Raw genomic sequence first — 9,391 nt, forward strand, 5'->3', positions numbered from 1 at the left:
CCCCTTCCTCCTCCCCTCCCCCTCCCCCTTCTCCCCCTCCCCCTCTTCCTCCCCCTCCCCCCCCTCCTCCTCCTCCTCCTCCTTCTCCTTCTTCTTCTTCTTCTTCTTCTTCTTCTTCTTCTTCTTCTTCTTCTTCTTCTTCTTCTTCTTCTTCTTCTTCTTCTTCTTCTTCTTCTGGTTCTTCTTCTTCTTCTTCTTCTTCTTCTTCTTCTTCTTCTTCTTCTTCTTCTTCTTCTTCTTCTTCTTCTTCTTCTTCTTTCTTCCTCTTCCTCTTCTTCACCACACGATGCTCAGGGCTTAGTCCTGACTCTATATTCTGGAACTATACCTTGGGTCCTGGCATGTGAGATGCCAGGGATTGAACCCGGGTTGGTGGTATGCAAGGCAAATGCCCTAACCAACTGTGCTATGACTCTGGCCTTCCTCTTTCTTTTTTTTCATCTTTTGTCTAGACTCATCCATTTCCTCGATTCTGTGCTGGGTCCCAGCCCAGACACAGGGCTTGAGCGGGAAGGGTCCAAGAAAGCAACGGTTCTAAAGGCGCTCAGCTGATCCCTTGGGGCCACAAGGGAGTCTGGGTGCTTTGAACAATGATAGGGGATTCACTGACCTTTCCCTGCAACAGCCAGTCACTGTCCCTGCTCCGGGTCTGCTCGTCTGTTTGTCTGTTCCTCGTGGGACAGAAGAGGCAGCACACAAAACGCTAGGAGAAACAGAACGGACTGAGATGTGTCTAAAGAAAAATCGGGGGCCTTGGCACTTCAACCAAGATGGACTCATGGCCACCAGCTACTGATCGAGAGAGGACTTTGCAGAGCTGTGGCATGCGCGGTGGAACCCTGCTGGAACCCTGACTCTACTTTACTCTTCTCCTTATTAAGCTCGAAAGACATATTAACTCACCGCCCCCAGCTGCTAACGGTGCTTTGCCTGAGCAAGATTGGTCCTTACCCATGTGCAAATCTCAAGCCCCGGCCCAAGTGGGCAGCTCAGGTCCACCTCCTTAGCCTGTTCCTGCCTTAGGTATCTCCCTCCTTACAAACAGCCCTGCACCCAGTGCATGACTCTCGCCCATGGCGCGGGGGGCTGTCCCTTCACATATCCCTCACCTGTGCTCCCACGCACAGTCCCTTCATATATCTCTCACCCAATACCCATGCACTGTCCCTTCATACATCTCTCACTCATGCACCGTGGGGCACCGTGGGGCACTGTGGCTTCGTACATCTAGTTTTACCTGCTCTGTCTTGTCCTCGAATTCTTTCTCCCACAAAGATAAAGAACCTGAGCACAAAGGGACTCCACATCCACCTCCCTGTCCCAGTATCTCCTTGTGGTAATTTAGTCTCCTGACAATTCCTTCCGTCAGGAAGACAGAGGACCTGGTTCTTTGCATGGAATCCCTTCCCGATGCTCTCTTTTCAGTTGGAGGAGGATTTGCCTCCCAGGTCAGCAGAGTAGTGGACATCCGTGTGGGACTAGCAGCTCGCCAGGTGCTTTCTTCTTTTCCTTGAGGTTTACAGGTAAGCAGGTACTCATCCAGCCCCCCTTCTCTATGGTCTCACCAAGCATGTTCTCTAATAATAAATCTCTCCTTCCTTTATTCCATTCAACAACCTACCCATCCATCCACACGTCATCCATCCATCCATCCGTCCGTCCATCCATCCATCCATCCACCCATCCATCCATCCACCCATTCATCCATACCACCATCCATCTATCCATACCCCCATCTATCTACCCATCCACCCACCATCCACAAATCCACCCATCTATCTATTCATCCATACACCCATTCCTCCATCTATCTATGCAATCACCATCCACCTACCCACCCACCTGTCCACCCACACATAATCCATCTACTTATCTACTCATCTGTCCATGTATTCATCATCCATTTATCTACCAACCTATTCATCTACCCACACATCCATCCATCCACCCATCCATCTATCTCCCATCTGTCCACCCACCCATCCATCCATCCCCCACCCACACATCCACCCATCCATCCACCCATATTTCCACCCATCTTTCCACCCATCCATCCACCCATCCACCCATCCATCCATCCATCCACACATCCATCCATCCATCCATCCATCCATCCATCCACCCATCCACCCATCCATCCATCCACACATCCATCCATCCATCCATCCATCCATCCACCCACCCATCCACCCATCCACCCATCCATCCATCAACACATCCATCCATCCATCCACCCACCCACCCACCCATCCATCCATCCACACATCCATCCATCCATCCATCCATCCATCCATCCATCCATCCACCCATCCACCCATCCATCCATCCACACATCCATCCATCCATCCATCCATCCATCCACCCACCATCCACCCATCCACCCATCCATCCATCAACACATCCATCCATCCATCCACCCACCCACCCACCCACCCACCCACCCATCCATCCATCCACACATCCATCCATCCATCCATCCATCCATCCATCCATCCATCCATCCATCCATCCATCCATCCATCCATCCATCCATCTACCCATCCACCCATCCATCCATCCACCCATCCATCCATCCATCCATCCATCCACCCATCCATCCATCTATCCACACATCCATCATCCATCCATCCATCCATCCATCCACCCATCCATCCATCTATCCACACATCCATCATCCATCCATCCATCCATCCATCCACCCATCCACCCATCCATCCATCCACCCATCCACCCATCCACCCATCCATCCATCCACACATCTATCCATCCACCCATCCATCCATCCACCCACCCATCCACCCATCCATCCATCCATCCATCCACACATCCATCCATCCATCCATCCACCCATCCATCCATCTATCCACACATCCATCATCCATCCATCCATCCACCCACCCACCCACCCACCCACCCATCCATCCATCCACACATCCATCCATCCATCCATCCATCCATCCATCCATCCATCCATCCATCTACCCATCCACCCATCCATCCATCCACCCATCCATCCATCCACCCATCCATCCATCTATCCACACATCCATCATCCATCCATCCACCCATCCATCCATCTATCCACACATCCATCATCCATCCATCCATCCATCCATCCATCCATCCACCCATCCATCCATCTATCCACACATCCATCATCCATCCATCCATCCATCCATCCATCCACCCATCCACCCATCCATCCATCCACCCACCCATCCACCCATCCATCCATCCATCCACACATCCATCCATCCATCCATCCATCCATCCATCCATCCATCCATCCACCCATCCATCCATCTATCCACACATCCATCATCCATCCACCCATCCATCCATCCACCCATCCACCCATCCATCCATCCACACATCTATCCATCCACCCATCCATCCATCCACCCACCCATCCACCCATCCATCCATCCATCCACACATCCATCCACCCATCCATCCATCCATCCATCCATCCATCCATCCATCCATCCATCCATCCATCCATCCATGTGTCTCATCCTTCATTTGTACAGGGTCCCTTGCTGGGAGCTAGGGTGTTTGTTCCATCTCTGGTCTACTTATTAGAGAGGACGGTACCCCCAAATAATTACGTCATAAAGTCTACTTCAGTGCACTGGCTCATTCTGTGCATAGAGAAGGGGTGACCTGGATGAGCACCTGCTTATCACACAGCTCCAGTATTCTCAGAAGAGGGAGAGAATGCTCAGGTGCGAGGGATCAGGCCACTATGGCTGGCACCCAGCAGGTGGCATTTATAATGGGACTTGGTGATCTGGGAGGAACATCAGGAGGACCAGGGGAGGGCATGCATGGACTGGTGGGCTGGTGGGAAGCAGATTGGCTGGAACAGCCTAGCGGGGCCTCTCCCCCAGGGTGGTCTCTGTGCTGGACCACTGCCGGCAGTCAGAACCCCTGAGCCCTGGGGTGGCCAAGAGAGCCATGCCCTCGGGGGCCCGAACTTACTGCTCTCTTGCCCCTCACGGAGGTCCTGTCCAGCTGAGTGGGCCCCGGAGCCCTGCAGGATCCCGGCTTCCTATGGCTGCCTCCTGTCCTGCCATGGCCCCCCGTGGGGGCTACTGCCGGAGGCTGCAGCATTCGAGGGTGGGGAGGGATCCAGGGGAGAATGGAGGGTTTCCACGGGCCAGCAGCTCACCTCCCTGGACCCGTTTAGGAGGCTGGATTCAGTTAGTGCTCCAGTCTTCGGTTAGTGCTCACCGAATGGGTGGTGGTGGTCAGCGTGTGTGTGTGTGTGTGTGTGTGTGTGTGTGTGTGATTTTAGACTCGACTCAAGTAAGGGATACCTTATGTCCTCCGAGGCCAATCTCCTGGGCCCAAGTCACTGTTATTCACAGGACAGTGTGTCTCCATGTTGTGGGCGGAGCAGGGAGGTCCTCTGAGCCTGGGGTTGCAGCTTTAATCCCCAATTTTCTGGCCTTGTGGTCATGGGCAGGTGATGGTGCCTGTGAACACCTCAGTGTAACGGGGACTAAGAGCTGGGCTCTAGGAAGGAGGTATTTTCTTCTTCTTTTTCTTTTTTTAGTGCTATCTTTTTTTTTAAAAAAAATTTATTGAATCACTGTGAGATAGTTACAAGCTTTCATGTTCGGGTTACAATCACACAATGATCAAACACCCATTCCTCCACCAGTGCACATTCCCCACCACCAATATCCCCTGTATACCCCCTCCTTTCCCACCCTCCCCCTGCCTCCATGGCAGACAATATTCCCCATACTCTCTCTCTACTTTTGGGCATTATGACTTGCAACACTGACACTCAGAAGTCATCATGTTTGGTCCGCTATCTACTTTTGGCACATATCTCCCATCCCGACTGATTCCTCCAGCCACCATTTTCTTAGTGATCCCTTCTCTATTCCATCTGCCTTCTCCCCTCCACTCATGAAGCAGGCTTCCAGCTATGGGGCAATCCCCTTGGCCCTTGTACCTACTGTCCTTGGGTGTCAGCCTCATGTGATGTTATTCTATATGTACACAAATGAGTACAGTCCTTCTATGTCTGTCCCTCTCTTTTTGACTCATTTCACTTAGCATCTCTCCATGTCTATTCATTTACAAGCAAATTTCATAACTTCATCTCTCTTAACTCTTAACAGCTGCATAGTATTCCATTGTGTAGATGTACCAAAGTTTCTTTAACCAAGTGTTCTAGGGCACTTGGGTTGTTTCCAGATTTTGGCTATTGTGAACAGTGCTGCAATGAACACATAGGTGGGAGGAGGCATTTTCTGGGATTTCAAACAAAGCATCCAGGCCCCGGGCCAGTGGGGACGGCACTTGCCTTGCATGCAGCTGACCAGGGTTTGATCCTGGACATCCCAGGTGATCCCCCAGACCCAGCAGGAATGATTGAGCACAGAGCCAGGAGTAAGCCCTGATCTGTGTATGGATCTCCCCCCAGAACACAAAAATAAAACAAGACTTCTAAAGTTGACTTGCAGGGTCTAGCAAACTTCTTTTCCTTTTTCAAATTTTTTAATTGAGCCATCGTGAGATGTAGTTACAAAATTTTTAAAAAATGTTTGATATTCAGCTATACAATGATCGATCACCCGTCCCTCCACCAGTGCAAACTTTCCACCGCCAATATCCCCATTACCCCCTCCACTTCCATCCCAGTGCTTACCCTCCTCTATGGCAGACCATTGCTCAGATCCTCTCTCTCTCTTTTTGGGGCATTCTATTTTGCTCGGATATTCCCACCACCGTTCAAGCCTGTCTTCCAGGGTCAGCTGCTAGATCATTTATTTTCCATTGCTCACTTTGCGTATCAGGAAAGGTTGATTAGGAATAGTCCTGATACCCACAAACTGGAGCCATGCTTGTAGAAGCTCATGGTCGCCGGGATTCCTTCTGGAGAAGACGGGGAGACTGCATCTGCTCCATCTGGGGTGACCTGGTGATATCGGCTCGGTCTGGGGCCTGGAGAATTCTCCGGTATCGTGGTGCCCGCCGGGACTCTTAACTGCTGTGTGTGTGGCAAGATGGCACCGGGGGCAGGTTGAAGGAGTGATTTCCGGCACCAGGGGCGGGTTGGGAGCCGGGATGGAACAGCCTGGTTCCAGTGGGGCCTAGCAAGTTTCAACAGTTTTAAGAGCCAAGTAAGTACACAATACGTGCCTTTTTTTCTTTCCCCCTTTTTTTTGTGGGGGGCAGGCGCAAGGGAGGCGGTGTGGTCTGAATCACATCCTGCAGTGCTCAGGGCTTTCTCTGGCTCTGGGCTATGCGGTCACTCCTGGAGGTGCAGAGGGACCACATGAGGTGGGGGCAGGAACCTTAGTCCCTGTCCTTCTCTGTAGCCAGAACACATGACACTCAACTGGAGGGTCTGCCCTGAGGGGTCAGGTGTACACTCCGAAGCCACCCCAGAAGAAGAGGAGGAAGCCAGGGAATGAGGGGGCTGGGAGAAGGAGGACCGGAAGCGGTGTCTTTTGCCCCAGGACAAAAGATGGGTCTCTGGCCTTTAAAAATAAAGTATTGGCCCAGTTAGAATCGCGGCTCCGGGAAGAAGCCCTGACACGGGCCGGATACCTGAATGGGATGAGCAGAGGGTGCCCGGCACGTTGCAGCTTGGGGTGCGTGCGCCGTGTGCCTCAATTCCTGTCCCCCGCAGGGACATGGATAGTATCATAGAGGGACTGCACTCATCCATGGAGTATAGAATAACATCACATGAGGCTGACACCCAAGGACAGTAGATACAAGGGCCAGGGGGACTGCCCCATAGCTGGAAGCCTGCTTCATGAGCGGAGGGGAGAAGGCAGATGGAATAGAGAAGGGATCAAAAAGAAAATGATGGCTGGAGGAACCAGTTGGGATGGGAGATGCATGCCGAAAGTAGATAATGGGCCAAACATGATGACTTCTGAGTGTCTGTGTTGCAAGTCATAATGCCCAAAAGTAGAGAGAGAGAGAATGGGGAATATTGTCTGCCATAGAGGCAGGGGGAGGGCGGGAAAGGGGGGGTTATACCAGGGATATTGGTGTTGGGGAATGTGCACTGGTGGAGGGATGGGTGTTTGATCATTGTGTGATTGTGACTCAAACATGAAAGCTTGTAACTATCTCACAGTGATTCAATGATTTTTTTAAAAAGTATTAGGGGTGGGATAGATAGTACAGAAGGGAGGGCATTTGCCTTGCAAACAGCCAACTTGGGTTCAATCCCTGGCGCCCCACATGGTCCCCCGAGCTCCACCAGGAGTGACCCCTGAGCACAGAACCGGGAGTAAGTCCTAAGCACAGCCAGGTGTGACACCTCCCGCCCCCTCCCCCAACCCCCCAAACAAAAGCAAATGCATTAAAATAAATTATTATTATTATTACTTTGAGGGCTCTCTCAAGTAGTGCTCAGGATTCGGGGGGCCCGCAGAGGAGGGCCTGGAGGTGCTCGAAGACTCCAGGGCTGCCCCTCTGTGCTCAGAGGTCTAGCGGGTCCTCTTGCCCTGCACGCGCCCCCTTCTCCTCCCCTGGTTCCTGGCCTTTTGAGGCTCTCCTTGAGCCTCTGGAAAATGCTCTGATCTTGGCAATCGCTGCCTGGCAATCCTGCCAGGAAGGCTGGTCCCTCCGCGGTCCCAGGTCGGGAAGGGCAGGGGACACAGGCGAAGGGCAGAGGAGGCCTGGCCAGGCCCTGAGAGCATCTCCAAGGGAACGGCGGGGACAGGCTCCCCCTGCTGGTCACAGCTGGAGCTGCACCACCGCCACCTGTGGACCAGGAGTTTCTGCGCGTCCGCCCCCTCCCCGCCCCTGCATCCCAGGCACCCCCCCACCCACCCGCGCAAACAACATTTGATGCGAGTCCAGCGACTCCCCCGCGCTGGGCAACTGTCCTGAGGTCTTGAGGGTGGGGGTGGGGAGCTCAGTCTGGCCACCAGCTGAGGGCGGACAATGTCCTGGTCCCCAGACTTGGCTTTCTGCGCATCAGATGCCTTCACGGGGGTGGCTGGACTCCGAGGCCCAGAGGCGGAGGCGCCAGGTGTGGCAGGGTCCTCGGAGACTGCAGAGCGCATGTCCAGCGCCGGGCGGGCAGGGGCCGCTCGCAGCAGCCCCGTTGCCATGGGGATGTACAGGCTCCGGGGGTTGCCAGATTTTCAGATATTTTAAAAATAGCTTGAAATCTGGACTTTCATGCGATGTTTCCCAATTGTGTAGGCGACCCCCTCCTCCCACCTTCTGGAATCTCTTTGTCTCTGCTGCTTCCACCACCTATGGGAGACCCAAACCCCACCACAGAGATTCCGGAGGGAGCAAAGGGGGGAGTTCCTTGCGGCTGTCCTCACACCTCCTCCAGCCTGGCCCCCAGGCTTGAGCAAGCAGGGCCTTTGTGGTTTGCTAGCTCCTGAGGGCTGGGCCGCTTGTGGAAAGCCGTGGCAGAGAGGAAGGAAATGAAGATCCCACGGCACGGGTCGTGAGGAGGCCAGCCGAAGGGAGAGGACAGCTGACCTCGAGCTTTCTTACAGGGGGCTTCGGCAGAGCCCCTGGCGTCCCCCTGGCCTGCTCCGTGCAGTGTGAGCTGGTGGATGGACTGGGGGCTGCTTCACACTCCTGGTCTTTGAGCCCCTGGGCGGTTGCAGCTCCCAAAGTCAGCTCTTCCTCAAAAGGTCACCTCCTCTGAGAGGCCTTCCCAGATAATCCCCCCACCCCCGCTCTCCGAATGCCTCCTCTACGCAGCCTTTTGCTCTTTAGCATGTGGATCATGGGCCTGAGGTCATGCCCTTGCTGGTGATCTAGACGCACTTGCCACTGGCCGCTGGCCACAGGGCACTGCGCTCAGGTTGGGCCGCGGTCTCTGCCAGGAAACAGGGCTAGCTGGCCCCGCCCTGGGCCCCCTGCCGACCCCCCCAGCAGAGCTACCCACCCCTCACTAGCAAGATGTCATAATGATCCTAGCTCCAAATGCAGGGAGGCGGAGGAGGGTGGGCCCCCCATGGCCCTGGAGGTGGGCTCCCCCACTGCGTCTGGTGGTGTGGCCTCTTCCAACATCCTGCCCCCCACCTGAACAATCTCCTTCTGTTTGGCAGGAGAGCCCCCGGGAGAGGTGGGCTGAGCCCCCGGGGAGCAGATGGCTGGGAGAGAAAACAGAAATGCAAGAGGGCGCCGGGGGGGTGGTGGGAGCCCCCCCACCTCACCTGCCCTCTCGGGCCCTGGGCCTCCAGCCTCCTTCTGGGGAGGCAGATGGGCAGAGAGAACCTTACAGGGAAGCACCCGGTTGGTTGGCAAACTCTAGTCGCCGAGCGCCTTGGGCGGGGGACGGATCTGGGACCGGTGAAGAACGGCCAATGGCTTCTCGGAGGGGGGGGCTCTGATATCTGCTCCACCCGGGTGCAGCTCACACCCGACGGGGGTGTGGAGG

The sequence above is a fragment of the Sorex araneus genome, chromosome 6 (assembly GCF_027595985.1).
Source record: "Sorex araneus isolate mSorAra2 chromosome 6, mSorAra2.pri, whole genome shotgun sequence".
NCBI lineage: Eukaryota > Metazoa > Chordata > Mammalia > Eulipotyphla > Soricidae > Sorex > Sorex araneus.